Source organism: Pseudopipra pipra, chromosome W (assembly GCF_036250125.1).
Source record: "Pseudopipra pipra isolate bDixPip1 chromosome W, bDixPip1.hap1, whole genome shotgun sequence".
Classification (NCBI taxonomy): domain Eukaryota; kingdom Metazoa; phylum Chordata; class Aves; order Passeriformes; family Pipridae; genus Pseudopipra; species Pseudopipra pipra.
The window spans coordinates 8400381-8416411 of record NC_087580.1 but is presented as its reverse complement, the minus strand read 5'-3'; the positions used below and the strand labels follow the sequence as shown (position 1 = coordinate 8416411).

Below are 16031 nucleotides of genomic sequence, written 5' to 3'. Positions count from 1 at the left end.
GGAGGAAGAAGAGATACTGACTCCCTAGAAAGCTTAACTGAGCTGTGGCAAACTGAACTCAGCGAGACAAGAGAACCAGAAAAAAGACAAGCAGTTTTGAATCCTGCAAAAGAGGAAGAACAGCAAACATGGCTACAGCTACTACTTCAGCTCGAGGAAGAAGATGCAGACTGGGAAAGCACACAGAACATCTGCCCACCCAAGCCCAGACCACCAGCAAAGTCAAAGTTACCAACGTTGAAGTGGACAGCACGTGTACTGACTGCGTTGCTGGCAATGACAGTTGTTGGTTTTGTACTGCGAGAATTTCAGCTGGGACAACACCATCCACCTACTGACAGAACCAACAACCTAGAGGTAACACTGCAAAACACAGCAGACATACAGCTATCAACTACCATGTTTAATTTCCTAAATCACAAAAGGACAACTTTACTAATTGACAGATTATCTGCTATTATAAAAAGTTCTTTTGTGTTACAGGGGGTAAGAATAATAATAAGAGGGGCCCCAAATCAAGTATTTACTTCTCACTATTTTAAAATGCTGTTAGACAATATGCCATACACAACATGGAAAGCCAAACTTAAACAAGTAGCAAACAAACAACCAGTTACAATTTCAACTGCAGAAACACATAACTCTTTATACACAGTCACTGCAAGAGCCTTGAGAAAGCAAAACAAACAAAACTCTCATACAACACAAGCCCAAAGATGCTCCACAAAGTTGCAACATACAACAATACACACCTCTAAATCCACTCAAAACACAAACATGCATAAATTGGCCTATACCCAAATTAAACAATTAGAATGGGAGGCAAAGACAGGGATATCAAACATTTTTAGCAGCAGAACAGATATAACCTCACAATGGCCCTTAAAAAACATCCAAACCTATTTAACAAGTTTTCTTAAACTAGCATCCCCAAAGCAAAACACAGACATTATAACCAGCAATAACCCAAACATTAACTTTGTTTCCATTGGACCCACTGAAATCACTCATTCTGTAGAACAGAGACTGCCTCTGTCAAAGAGGAAGTCAATTAACAGATTTTTCCCAAAAGCAGCTTTACTGCAGCTGAACCCACAAGTGGCCCAAGAAACAGGTAGCCCAAAATCAATAAAACAATGGCCTTTCCTTAAAACAGAGGTGATGCATTTACATACACTACCAGAAAACCATATAAACACAGCCCCACTATGTACAAAAACTCTTTCACTAATCTATCAATCTCTCATACCTTAAAAAAAAAAACAACAAAAAAATCAATCCACATCACACAGTGAAAAACATAGTATAAAACAAAAAAACAAAGGGGGAAAGAGATATGGGTCTGTTCCCTATGTGTATAAATTTACATTAACATTTCTTTAAAACAGGGATAATCACAAAGAAGCAATAAATGATACAACAGAACCAAAAGAAACACATAAACAGTAACCAATACAGAACCAAAACTCCATGAGTCAAACACAATAAAGGGTTTAAGAGTGCATGTGTAAGGAGAGAATGAAACGGTGGCCACCGGAGTACGAATGAGAAAGTTGAGTGGACGCATGTATGTGTGTGTGAACACAAGTACACTTTATAGCAAGACATCTTAAACACTACTTCAAACAACACCACCTCAGATACAACATCTACAACCCAACACATTTCCTTTTTAAATAATGATGATGCCATTACACAAAGTCACCCTCGGATAAAAGGTTATCCACACTTACAAACCCTGGGCAATTTGAGGTTGCTTGAATATTGCACGAACCAATAAAGTCGTAAACAGCTCAATAAAGGCCTTGTGACGATAGGCCCTGGTTTTTATAGTTAGTTGAAATAAGACTGGTTATAATAAGAATGTAAAAATGTATTGTTTCTCAACTTGATAATAAAAAGAGGGGGGAGATGTGGCAGGAAGAATGTAACAAGGAACCATGGGAGTTGTAGTCTCCCAGGTTCTCAGACAATACTTGATTGTCATTGGTTGAAAGGTCATGTGACATGTTCAGGTGTGGTATTTAAAACTAAGCAGTCTGAATAAACAGTAATTCTGCTCTGGCACTCCTTCGTGTCTGAGTGGGGTTTGTGCCTTAATCAACACCACATTAACCTACTTGGGCCCTACACTGATGTGAAAGCAGGGTTCCTCCAGTCCCTGGACCTACAGATACGATCCACTGTCAAGGAATGGCTGCATTTGCCACCGAGCACATCTCACATCATCCTAAATTCAAGCACAAGGGGTGGAGGTTTGGGTGTCACCAGGTTGACAGGATTGATCCCAAGTGCACAAGCCCAAAGATGGCAGAGACTGGCTCAGTCTTCAGATGAAACAGTCACAACAATTCTGAAAATAAAAGAAATCAAACAAGCAGATGAAAAGCTATGGATAAAAGCTGGAGGAGACAAAGAAAAGAGCCAACAATATTGGAACCCAAACCAGTAATCCAACTATCCAACAATGGGGATGAGAAAAGAACACCAGCTTTCTGAAACCCTGAAACTGGAGAGCATCAGAATTTACAAAACGGACCAAGCTGGTATCCCAGCACCTGGGCATTACCAACTTTGAAAGGGGGGGGACCAGCAACTTTGGGATCAACAACTACAGAGGCATCACCCACACGAAGCCTAGAACAGCACTGCAATTGAGAGCCAACGTTTACCCCACAAGACAGTTCCTGGCAAGGGGTAGACAAGCAAGGTACATCAAATCCTGCAGACACTGCCAGGTTGAGAAGGAAACATGCTCCCATATCATCAGGAACTGCCCAGCCTTGCAGGAGGCAAGACTTAAAAGGCACAACTGTATCTGTGGTACCTTATCAAAGGAAGCTAAAGAGAAAAATTGGGTGGTGTTTCAGGAACCACACAGAAGAGAGAACAACAGTTACATAAATGGCACCTCATATTTGTGAAGGACAACCAAGCATAGGGGGTGGATGTCACTGTGATACTGACACATCTTTGGAAGACGCTGCAATGGAAAAACTAGGGAAATACCAACAAATTTAGGATCTGACAAATGCAGCAGACACTGTATTTATGGGCTTTCCCCTTGGAGCACAGGGGAAATGGTACCGTAAAAATGAGGAACTTTTGAGGGACCTGTGTTTCTCCAAATGGAACAAAGAGAAGACAGCCCAGGGTCTACCCTCCAGAGCACTCCTTACCTCTGCAGATGTTGTACAATGTTTGGGAGCAAAGCACGTACTGTTGTATCCCCTTAGTTCACAACAAAGTCTCACAGCACTTCAAGTGAGTGCTGTGAATGCAGAGCCACCACAATCCAGTTAAATCTGGCCTGGACAGTAGGTGGGGATGACAATGGAATCAGATCATGATGTGTCGCATACCACCAATCTGTGACAAAATTCTACCAAGCCTGACCAAGGTGGACAGGCCACCTTCGCTTAATCCAGAAAAAGAGCACATAGAAATTATATCTGCTATTATATGTGCCTGATAAATAGCCAAATGCCTTGTCATCTAATTAGTGATGAGCATAAATGCAGGAATGAGATTCCCACTGTCCCTACTGACTATCCAGCAAAACCACAGCCAAGGGAACTGAATCACCAAGGAAAGAAGTCCCTGTGGAGCTTGACTCCAGTCTGGTGCTGTCAAGAGACACGAGAGCTGGAGAACAAGGAGGAGGCCGGGCACACGCTACTCTGATGGTTTTGTCACTTACCCACTGAGGGGGGGGGACAAGCCCCGAGGGGGGCTCTCACTTCTGGCACCAAGCACCTGGGCTCCAGGGACCAGGCAACAATGGGAGTGCACATGGGAAGCCACCGGTGGCTTTTGCTTCCCTCGGTGGGATCCGCGGGGCTGGGGCTGGGCTGCGATGGGGGAACCCACCGTCACAGGGGGTGGCAGTGGCAGGCGGCCCCTCGCTGATCAGTGCAGGGGTCCGGCTGCTCCCATCTCCCACCACACAGGAGACCTGGTGGCCCTCGAGCCAGAGCACCCACCTGTGATAAATAAATAATTGCGATCCGTGAAACGAATGGGTGATTACATCAAAATAAAACAAATGGCTTGTAAAACTTAATTACACCCCCACAAAGAAATAAAACAGACCCTTACAAGGTCAAGAGGCCTAAAATCTCCTTACTATCCTAAGAATAAAATATGGTAGAACTTTAAATCTTTAGGCGCCTGTTCGTCCAAGAATGCATGAATTATGACCGGCTGTAAAGATAACACTTTTAACTTTAGCTGTAAGAAAACCCATATATTAAATACTTAGCAAAAACCTGTAGAATGTATATATATATGATATAATTAATACGCACAAAATAATTAAGATAAATACTAAATGTACCCTGTAATATGTGTGCAGATTTAGGAAACTGGTCTCCACCTCTGTCACCCAGCCAGGTGCTTGCTTTTTCCATATAATAAACCATTATTCAAAAACTTATAGGAACTCGAGACTTTGTTTATCACCCACCCTTGGCACGCCTGGGCTGGGTGGGGCAGACATGGCATCCCACTCCCGTGCCCCGTTTCCCCCTGCCTGGCGGATCCCGCTGCCGCAGGTCCTGCTCCCCGTTCCTGGGTTCCCCTGGGCTCCGGGAACGGACTTGGCCTGGCCGGTAGAGGAGTGTCTTCCATCCGGATGGGATTCGGGGTTTTTCAATGCCTTTAGTCTTTCATCTGCTCCTCTCCTCTCCACGGCCAAAGGGACAGCACTCTGGCTCGCCTGTGAACAAAGGCAATCAAAGGCAGTCATCTCATTAAGCATTAAATCCATAAACGACCAATCAGGATCTTGGTTTCTAACAATCCTTTCAAAATGTTTCACTATCTCACTGGAATCATCTCGGTACCCCTTAACCACTCCCTTCCAATTATCAAGATCTGCTGTACTCAAAGGGACCTTTACTCTCACCACCTCTCCTGCCCGTCCTACTCCCTGCCCAAGGGGGGCCCGGAGCTGGGGGCTTTTGGCTCCTTTTACTCCTCCTGTGCGGTGATGGGGGTGCTGCCGCTGGCTCCTGCTTCACTGCCATCACTGCTGGATTCATCTCCTGATGCCACTGCAGGGGCTTCAGGTCCCGCGGGGGGGAACTGGGGGTGTGCTGCTCTCAATTCTTCCCGATCTATAACCCCGGGAGACATAGGGTCTCTCCCTTTTCTTGTTTTAAGGCACCTTTGCCCGATGCTGCATGATGAGCAGCACCTTTTTATCTTTTGCTTCTCTTTCCCCCCGTCCTTTCCTAATGCTATTAACAGGGGATCCTGGAGTGAAACGTTTCTCCCGCAATCTCTCTGCCATTCTGGATGGATTCTCAAACAGAAAAACCTATCTCCACATATTGCCTCATTCCCTTTTCCACTATGCCTTAAAAATAACATTAATTGAAAAGTGTATTATAATTTAAAGTTCCATTTGGAGGCCAATTTTCTCCCTCGTCTCATTTATACAAAGGCCACCATTATCTGCAAGATTTAATCGTGTTAGCCTTATTGACACCACTTCCACTCACACCACCCAGATCTCTCCAATGGCTTAAAATACAGCCCGGAGGACTCTTTTTCACAACTTTCTTACTCTGGCTATTTCCCACAATAATTTACAGGTGCTTTCCTACCTCCTTGCCTTTTATCAACCCTTAAATACAACTGTTTTGTAAGTTAGGAAATGCGGGAAATAAATACTGGGAAATTGATGAAAATTAGTGCCACAGAAAATAAAAACTCCTAATCCCACTGCCTGCACCAGACACTGAGATGTTAACAACTGCGAATTAAAATGAGTGCTACAGAACAATAAGAAACTCTTTTCTTACCACACTGCTTTAAGCAAACATTAAGATGTTAATAGCTGTTAATTAAAACTCGTGTCACAAAAAGAATAAGAAAACTTTTCCCATTCACACAACCTACACCAGACACCGAAATGCCAACACTTGCTAATTAAAATCGCTGCTATAAGACAATAACAAGACTTCTCTCACAGCACCTACACTGAGTTGCCAACACCTCCTGATTAAAATCGGTGCTGCAAGACAAAACAAAGAAACTTCTCACTCACACCACCCCCACCAGACGCTCAGATGCCACCGCGTGCCCATTAAAATCGCTGTTACAGGACAAAAAGAAAACTTTTCTCACTCACAGCATCTAACCCAGACAATAAAATACCAACACGTGTCCATTAAAATCGCTGCTGCAGGACAAGAAAAAATTTCCCACTCGCAGCAGCCACACCAGACACTGAGATGCCAACAGCTGCTGATTAAAATCGCTGCTACAGGACAAGAACACTGCTCTCGCAGTACCTACACCAGACATTCAGACACCAACACGTGCCCATTAAAATCGCTACAAGACAATAACAAAACCTCTCTCACAATATCCCCACCAGACACTCAAATGCCAACACGTGCCCATTAAAATCGGTGCTGCAGTAGAAGAAAAAATCTTCTCTCACTCGCAGCACCTACCCCAGACACCGAGATGCCAACACGTGCGATTAAAATCGCTGCTACAAGACAAGAAAACATCTTCTCTCACTCGCAGCACCTACCCCAGACACCGAGATGCCAACACGTGCCCATTAAAATCGCTGCTACAAGACAAGAAATCTACTCTCGCTCACAGCACTCACACTGGACACTCAGATGCCAACACCTGCTGATTAAAATCGCTGCTGGAACACAAGAAAACTGCTCTCACAGCATCTACTGCAGAGACGCCAACACGTGCCGATTAAAACCGATGCTACAGGACAAAAAGAAAACTTTTCTCGCTCACAGCATTTATCCCAGACAATAAAATACCAACACGTGTCCATTAAAATCGGTGCTGCAGGACAAGAAAAAATTTCTCACTCGCAGCACCCACACCAGACACTCAGATGCCAACAGCTGCTGATTAAAATCGCTGCTACAAGACAAGAACACTGCTCTCACAGTACCTACACCAGACATTCAGACGCCAACAACTGCCCATTAAAATCGGTGCTACAAGACAATAACGACTTCTCTCACAGCACCCACACTCAGACGCCAACACATGTTGATTAAAATCGCTGTTTTAAGAACACTGCTCTCACAGTACCTACACCAGACACTCAGATGCCAACACGTGCCGATTAAAATCGGTGCTACAGGATAACAAAAAATCTTCTCTCACTCGCACCACTTATGCCAGACACTCAGATGCCAACAGGTGCCCTTTCACCAACCCTTAAATGCAACTCTTTTAGTTAGGAAATGTGGGAAATAAATTGTCGGAAGCTGATGAAAATTAGTGCCACAGATGATAATAAAAACTTCTCCTCATCACACTGCCTACACCAGACACTGACATATTAATAAGCGCTAATTAAAATTAGTGTCACAGAACAATAAGAAAGTCTTTTCTGGCCGCACTCCTTGTATCGGACACTAAGGTATTAACAGCTGCTGATTAAAACTCGTGTCACAAAAATAAAAGACAACTTTTGCCATCACAATACCTACACCAGACACTGAAATGGCAACACGTGCCCATTAAAATCGCTGCTACAAGACAAAACTTTTCTCATAGTACAGCACCTACACCAGACACTGATGCCAACACGTGCTGATTAAAATCAGTGCTATAAAACAAGGGAACTTCTCTCACTCACAGCACTCACACCGGACACTCAGATGCCAACACGCGCCGATTAAAATCGCTGCTACAAGATAATAAGAAAACTTCTCTCACAGCAGCTACACCGGACACTGAGAGCTATACTTCACACACTCTGCACTCACCAAACTTCTGAAATAATTTATTAAGACCCACAAGCTTTGCCTTACACACCGTACACGACCTCCGAAACAGAAACAATTTACCGGGACACACACGAACTCCGAAACAGAAACAATTTACCGGGACACACACGACCTCCGAAACAGAAACAATTTACCGGGACACACACGAACTCCGAAACAGAAAGCGGCTTACAGGTACTTTCCAGTGACCGGTCACCCGAAACCACATTATACGAAACAAATACCTTCAATTGGTCGCAGAGGTCCCCGTCTGCTCCCGCAGCGAGCCCAGGGAAGTGAGGAGTCCCTTCGGCAAAATCCCGAGGGCGCCCCAGGGAGTCCCTGCCTCCAGCGGAGTCTGCAGCCGAGCACAGGGTGACTCCCGCCTGGCTGGCCGGAACTGAGGCCGGCAAAAGCCGACGGTAGGAAAACCCAATAGCCACAGGTCCTATTAAGCCGCTATTTGTTTATTACGGCGCAGGGCGAAAACAGGACACCTCCAACCAACACGCGCACACCCTCCCCCCTCACAGCTTCCCTTTCCTACAACTACGTCATACATATTCATTGTGCATTTACATATTCATACCTACCCGAGACTGGGCGGTGTTCGATGTCCATCTCGGCACACGCCTTCTGCCGCCTGCGCGCTTCTCTCCCGTGGCCGTCTCGGGCGGTCGTAGGGGATGAAGGCTCAGAGTCTTCCTCTCTCCGAACTGTCCCCTCGCTCTCGGAGCATGCGCAGTCTCTCAGCACCGGCCCCTGGCGGCAGCTCCTCATTAGCTGCTCGGTGTCCCATTGGTTGTCTATTGGTTACGCTTGGCTGCGCCGCGCGCTCTCCCATTGGCTGCCCCTTCCCGCCATCCTGCAGCTTTCCCATTGGCTGCCTCTGGGCGCCTCCCCATTGGCTGCCCCCCTTCCCGCCATCCCGCAGCTTTCCCATTGGCTGCCTCTGGGCACCTCCCCATTGGCTGCTCCCCGCCCACACGGCTGCTCTCTTAGCGACCGCCCCGGAACCTGAGAACTGCACTTATTCAACTCTGCAGCTTCAATTGTCCCTTAGCAGCAGCAGCGCAACATCTTCTCCACAGCAACTTAACATTTTCCCTTGTCGGGGCAACCCCGCAGCACCAAAAAGGCTCCCAGCGACGCAACCCCAGCTGTGCTTCGCACAGAGACCCCGCCCGGCCCCGCCGGCAGCGCCCCCGGCCCGTGCCCAGCCTCCCCTCTGCTCCGGGCTCCGCGCCCAGCGCCGAACGCCTTCGCCTCCCCCCGCGCCGCCTCCTCCTCGCCCCGGCGCTGCCGCTGCCGCCGCCCCGGGGCGCGGGGACCGCCTTGGCCGCCCCGCTCCGGCACCGCCGCTGGGAGGAGGGAGGGCGGGGCGGCCCCGACCCGTGCGCGGGGCCTGAAAGGCGGCGGGGGAGGAGAGGAGAGCGCGGCGGGGGCTGTGTCTGCACCGGGCCGGGCCCGGAGCTTGAACACTGTTTGTTTGGGACGGCCGAGAGCACTGCGGGAAAGCTGGCCAAGAAAGCCGGAGCAGAAACCTGTTTTGGGGCTTTTGGAACAACCCCTTTCGCGGGAGCGACAGACCCCGAAAGGCTGTGTGCTCCCCTGGGTTTGGGACCTGCCTGACCCCCCTGGGGGGCCCAGGCACCTCTGTGAGGATTTTATCGCTTGGAGCAAGGGAGTTACCTCCAGGCAGCAGATAAAGAGAATATCGCAGCACCCTGCAGGAGAAAGTTGTTTCTTCCCTCGTTAAAGCTTTTCCCTGGCAGCGAGAGTTTCCTTGAGTGGGCATTAAGGTTTTCCATCCTCGGTGTTTCTTCGAATGTTTTCTACACCTACACTCTGTGTGTGTGTGTCTGTGTGTATGTCTGGGAGTCTCTGTGTGTCTGTGTCTCTTTGTCTGTGTCTGTGTTGCAGCAGTGGGGGGGCCCGGCCTTTGCAGGATGGCAGCTCCGTGTCTGGAGAGATTTATTTCATTGAAAAACTGACAAGAAAAAACCAAACCAAACCAAAATGCAGTGCTGGAAAAGGGAAACAAACACACCCCCTCCAACATCCCTTTCCCCGCCCCCCTCTGCCTCCCACGCCCAAAAATAAAAAAAAATACATAAATAAAGAAGTAACTACAGCCACTCCCCACCACCAATACAAAAAGAAATACCTCCCTTCACACCACTATGGCACCAGTACGGGCCAGTATGAGACGAGTACAGACCAGTAGGGACCTGTACGGACCAGTCTGGGAGCAGTATGCATAACCATGGTACCAGTATGGGCCAATATGGACCCATAGGGCACCAGTACAGCACCAGGGTGGACCAGGACAGGCACCAGTGACACCAGTATGGCAGCAGAATGAGCACCAGGGCTCCCAGGATGGCCCCAGTATGGGCGTCAGGGCTTCCAATGTAGGAGTCTCCAGTTCTCCCAGTATGGGGGCACCAGGGCTCCCAGTGCATCCAGTACTTTCAGGATGGGGTCAGCAGTACTCCCAGAGCTCCCAGTATGGGGTCACGAATACTTCCAGTACAGGCCCAAGGGTTCCCAGTATGGACTTCAGTCACAGGGGCTCTTGGGGGTCCCCTGGCTTCCCAGCCCCTCCCCTCATGGAACCAAAGGGACCCTGGGACACTGTGGAACCTCATGGAATACCAGGGCCAGTGACTCTGTGGGACCTGATGGAACCAAAGAAACCCTGTGACACTGAGAAACCTCATGAAGTCAAGGGGACGTTGTGACATTGTGGAGCCTCATGGAACCAAAGGAATTCTGGGACACTACAGAACCTGATGGAACCAAAGGAACCCTGGGACCCTGCGGAACCTCAGGGAACTGAAGGAGCCCTGGGACATTGCGGACCCTCGTGGAATCGAGGGGCCATTGTGCCACTGACAAGCTCTGTCAGGGTTTAACCCCAGTCAGCAACTGTGGAGACGTTCGCTCACTCCCACACCAGCCAGAGCAGGGGCAGACTTGGAAGGATAAAAGCTGGAAAACTCCTGGGTTGAGGTAAAAGACACTTTAGAGGGAAAGCAAAACTGGGCACACGAGCAAAGAAAAGCAAAGAATTAATTCAGCACTTCCTATGGGAAGCAGGTGTTCAGCCACCTGCAGGGGAGCAGGGTCCCATCCCACAGAATGCTTCCTGGGGAAGACAGATGCCATCACTCCAAACCCTTCCTTTCCTTCTTCTTCCCCTCCCTTTCTATCCTGAGCATGATGTCATGTGGTCTGGAATATCCCTTGGGTCAGTTTGGGTCCCCTGTCCCGGCTGTGTCTCCTCACAGCCTCCCAACTTCCTTGCCAGCCTGGCCCTGTGAAAAGCAGAAAAGGCCTTGGCTCTGTGTGAGCCCTGCTCAGCAACAACCAAAACATCTCTGTATTATCAACCCTGTGTTCAGCACAAATCCAAAACACGGCCCCGTAGCAGCCACTGGGAAGAAAATCAACTCTACCCCAGCTGAAAGCAGCACAAACTGTGACCAAAGTAGTTGTATTTTTTAAAAACAGAGTCTATGCAGCAGTGGGGAAAGATGCTGGAAAATTCTTTTAACTGTAGTACAATAGTGTTTGATCCCTACATCTGTGACTAATAGCCTTGTGGCAGCTCTTGCTTCCTTATTGTTTTTACGACATCAGAGACTCTGCCATGGGAAACCTGGGGTGGAAGCAGTGAGGAAACCTGGTCTGACTGTGAGAGTGGAGGGTGTGGGGAGTCACAGGGGACCTGTCGGGTCACTGGAGCTGCTGCTGCTGGGAAGGGGCCTGAGTGTCAGCAGTGCCAGTCTGGGCTGGTGGGAGAGTGACTGCCAGGGAGTCCTGGGAATGGTGAGCCTGGGAAGTTCCCTTAAGAGTGTGAGGGGGATCTCGTGTGCAGAGACCCCCAGGAGCCCCCTGAGCCGCTCTGCTCATGGCAAGGATGCAGAGAAGGCAGAGTTACTGAACACCTTTTCACTGACAAGACCAGCCTTGGATGCAGGGCTGCTCTCCATCCCTTCAGCCCTGAGCCTGGCCCTTGAGATCTGGGGGCATTTGACACCTGCTGGGTTCCTTTGATCCCCTCTCCCATCCCTCCCAGAGCACAGGGAAGGACTGAGGGGCCTTGGCTGATTGTCCCTGACCCTCCCCTGCCCCGACACCAAGCTGTGCTCCTTGGGGACGGTGCTTGGACAGCCCCAGTCTGACCCTGTTTCCCGCTGTGCCCCCAAACCACCGGGTGCCCCAGGGGACGTGGGAACACACATGGACACGGGAAGGCACCCGTGGATGTGGGAACACACCCACCCAGACAGACACAGAGCATTTGTTTTGCTGCAGGGGTTTATTGATTCTTGCAGGGAAATTGCCAGGGCACTCAGGGGATCAGGGGGGTCCTCCAGGGATGATCATCTCCTCATGCCGCTGGAGGGGGCCAGGACACGGGTGTCACCACCACTTCCAGTCCTGAAAGACAGAGCCCCAAACGTCACCCCCGGTGTCCACAGGGACATGGGAGGGGCCTTGTCCCCACCCCATCTGTCTGCAGGGAGCTGGGGCAGGAGAAGGGAATTGGATGCTGAGATCCATGTGGCCCCAGAGCCCCTGAGCCCGGGATGCTCTGACACCTCCCCGAGCCCCTCCCTGCCCTCCCGGTGAGCCTGGGGGTCTGCAGAGCCCCCAGTGCAAGGCAAGGCTTGGGGGCAGCTCTGTCCAGCTGCCCCGGGACACGGAGCAGGGACAGCCCCCTGCGTGTCCCTCTGCTGTCCCCAAGCTCTGCCCACTGCAGAGGGCTCAGGGACCCCCCAGGGCCCTGCCAGGCTCCTTTGGGGGGCTGAGGAGCCTCCCATATTTCTCACCTGGACATGCAGAGAGGCAGCCGAGCGTCACTGGCGCATCAGCTCCACCTGGTCAGCCACGGGGGGCTGGGGACAAAGGCAGGGTTAGAGACACACTGGGCTGGTTCTGGGACACACTGAGCTGTACTGGGACACACTGGGTGTACTGGGGCACACTGGGCTGGACTGGGGGACACTGGGATGTACTGGGGCACACTGGGCTGGACTGGGGCACACTGGGATGTACTGGGGCACACTGGGATGCCAGGGAGGGTCGTGGCCATGAGAGGGGAGGGTTTGGGCCCAGCAGAACTCGGGGTACCCACCTCAGACCTCTTCACTCGATGGACATCCATGCCTCCCTGGAGAGAGAGTGTGAGGTGTCACTGCTCACTGGGGTGTCCCCAGGCCGAGGAGGGATGGGGGGACTACATTTCCCCCCATTTCCCACACTGGGGACATCCCCACTCTAGGACTTACCCCGACACATCCACCTCCTCCTTGTCCCGAGATTGGCTGGGGAAGGAGAGCAAAGGTTTAAGCAGGATTGGCCCCTGTGGGGCTGGGGGAGGGACACGGGTGTCCCCAGACCCCCCAGCCCATGCTTGGCCCCTGGTCTGAGGGGGAAAATCCCTTCTGCTCCCCCAGCCCCACTGCACCCAGTTTCCCCCGGGATCCCTGTTCCTGCAGGGCCCAGGGTGAGGATGGAGACATGGAGAGCCAGGGGAATTCAGGGCCTGCAGGGAGGGTGGGGGGGAGGAGGAGGGGACCCCAAGAGGGTGAAGTGGGGGGAATTGGGGATCCCACAGGATGGGCATTGGGGTGTGGAAGGGATGGGACTGTGGGGGATGCAGGTGAGAAGGAAGGGATTCCAGTTGAGGGACCCAGGGAATGAAGCAGGGCAGACGAAATAGGGAAGGGGAGAAAACTGGAAGGGACTGGGAGGGGCTTTGGGACTGAGGGGTCAAGGAAAGGGATTTCTGGAAACAAGTGTCATGGCCAATGGGAAAGGGGAAGCATTAGAGGAGAAAGAAGGGAAGAAATGGTGTGGGATTGATGCCCTGTGTGTGTGTGGTGGGGTGGACTGGGGTGTGTGGGAATAGAGTGGGGGCCCTGAGGAAGGACCTCCCCGGTGCACACTGGGGTGGACTGGGGAGCACTGGGATGGCCTGGAGGGTGGTGGCCACCAGAGGGGAGGGTCTGGGCCCAGCACAAGCCCTGGTACCCACCGGGCCGCCGATGACGCCTCCCTGTAGAGAGACAAGGAGACGTCACTGGTCACTGGGGTGTCCCCAGTGCCAGGAAGGGATGGGGGCCCAAAGTGCCCCCCACTTCCCACACTGGGTGCCCCCCAACTCCCAGACTTACCTCCCCACATTGGACGCCACCGGCCTGAACGGGCTGCAAGGAGGAGAGCAAAGGCTTGGTTGGGGTTGGCCTTGTGGGGCTGGGGGGGACACGGGTGTCCCCACCCCCTCCAGCCCCGGCTGCCCCCCGGGCTGAGCGGGGCTCTTTGGGATTGCGGCTCCCAGGCAAGTTGGGGACACCAGTGCAGGGGGAAAGGCAAGGCATTGAGGGCAAAGCCTGGAGGAAAGGCCCTGGGAAGGGGCCATGGCAGGGCATTTCCCAGTTGGTGCCAGTTCAGCCTGGCCAGGCCTTGTCCCACTTGAGCCCAGGGTGGAGCTTGGGCCTGTTTGTCCTCCTTGGACTCCAGTGGGGCTTGGCCCAGTTCCACCCAGTTTGGGTTGGGCCTTTGCCTTGGCTGGGAAAGAGAGGAGATGGTGGGGAGATGGCCCAGGGGACCAAGAGGATGGGATGGGGAGGCCCAAAAAGGTGGGATTTGGGGTTAGAAAGAGCAGGAAGCGTTGGGACTGTGCCAGGACGGAGCCGGGTGCAAGCATCCCGTGAGGAAGCGGAGCTGCAGCAGCAGGAGTTGAATTGTGGGAAGGGGAAGGAGAGAGGGAATTGTGGCCAGAAGAAAGTGGCCTGGCCCGGGGCTGGGGGTGCTGGGGAGTGCTGGGGGAGCCCCTGGATCGGGAAGGGGCCCATCCCTGAGCCCATGGCTGTGGCATGGGGGCCTCACCTTGGCATCTGCCGGGGGGCTCAGCAGGATGGTGAAGAGCAGGGCCACGCTGAGCACAGCGACCTTCATCTTCCTCTGGGCCTGGGCAGCGCTGGCTGAGGCTGCACAAGGGCAGGAGCACATTTATCCCTGCCGGGACTCCTCCCTGCCCCCTCCCCGAGAGCCCCCGGGGCAAAGCCCGGCTGGGCACAGCCCCCAGCCCTGGCCACAAGCCCAGCCCTGGCACAGAGTCCATCCCGCCTGCGGCACCCATCCAGCCACCTTCCTCGGCATCCCTCCAGCTTCCTGCACGGGGCAGCTGCCCCTGGAAGGGCCCAGGCCCCTGGGGGTGCCAAGGGGGTGGGCAGGGAGCTGAAAGCAGCTGCATACCCTGTGCGGACAATCCCACACAACACAATCCATCCTCCAACAGCCCCCAAAGCCTGATCCACCCATGTCCTCCCACCCATCCCTTCCCAGAACTTTCCCTCTGGGACACCCCAGAGCTCAGCCCAGCCCCAAACCTGGGGTGTCTGAGCACAATTGTCCCTGTTCCCACTCCAGACCCTTGGATGAACACAGGGCTGGCACTGCCCCCCTTCTTGGGGCACCAGGACCCCGGGATCAGGGAAACAGGGAGCTGGGAGATAAAGGGGCTGACGGGCAATGGGCACAGGCGGGTGACTGGGATCTCCAGTGTGGGCAGGCACTGGGGAGCACTGGGCAATGCTGGCCCTGGCACACAAGGGCTGGGCCCAGGGAAGTGCTGGGGTGGTGGCAGTGCCCGGCTCCAGCCCATTTGCGGGCACTGCAGCCCCCAAGTGGTGCAGGCCCAGCCACGGCCTCCCCGAGCAGAGCCCAGAGGGGCAGATGCCCTTTGCTGGCCCTGCCCCTGTCCCAGCTGGGCACACCGTGTCCTCCCGCATCAGCCGGGCCCCGCTCTGCTCAGCTGGCCCAGGCAGGGGGGGCCAGGCACTGGCAGCCCAGCAGGGCTCTGGCTCCACACTGGGCTGGCCCTGGCACACAGCTGCCCCAGTGCCCCTGTCCCCAGGGATGGCCCTGCCCTGCCCTGGGCCCAGTGCTGGCCCTCAGCAGGATGGCACCTTCCCGCCCCACTCTCCCTCCCTCCCCACCCGCCTCACAGGCCCCTCTGGGCTGGGACCCCCATTGGCACAGATCAAGGACAGGCACTGAGCGGGGGCTCCCGGCACCTGCCACAGCCTCAATTCTCCACTCACCTTTGGCCACAGTTCCGCAACACCTTCCATCCTTACGGGCCCCTGACCAGACACAAGAGACCATTGTGGGGCAGCTGGGAAAACATCTCAGCTCAATGACTTGACTATTTGCCTTGCATTTTCCCCAGGAGCCGGCAGTGACCTGGAA

At 52.7% G+C, this 16031-nt stretch overlaps 1 long non-coding RNA gene across 1 annotated transcript; it reads right to left on the bottom strand.

Moving 5' to 3' along the window:
* Nucleotides 1-12071: 12071 nt before the first annotated feature.
* Nucleotides 12072-12708, bottom strand: LOC135405877 (uncharacterized). Its single transcript, XR_010426063.1, has 2 exons — nucleotides 12605-12708; nucleotides 12072-12212 (listed from the first exon to the last, which is right to left on the bottom strand). It is a non-coding gene; the product is annotated as an uncharacterized LOC135405877 (long non-coding RNA).
* Between the last annotated feature and the right edge of the window lie 3323 nt (nucleotides 12709-16031).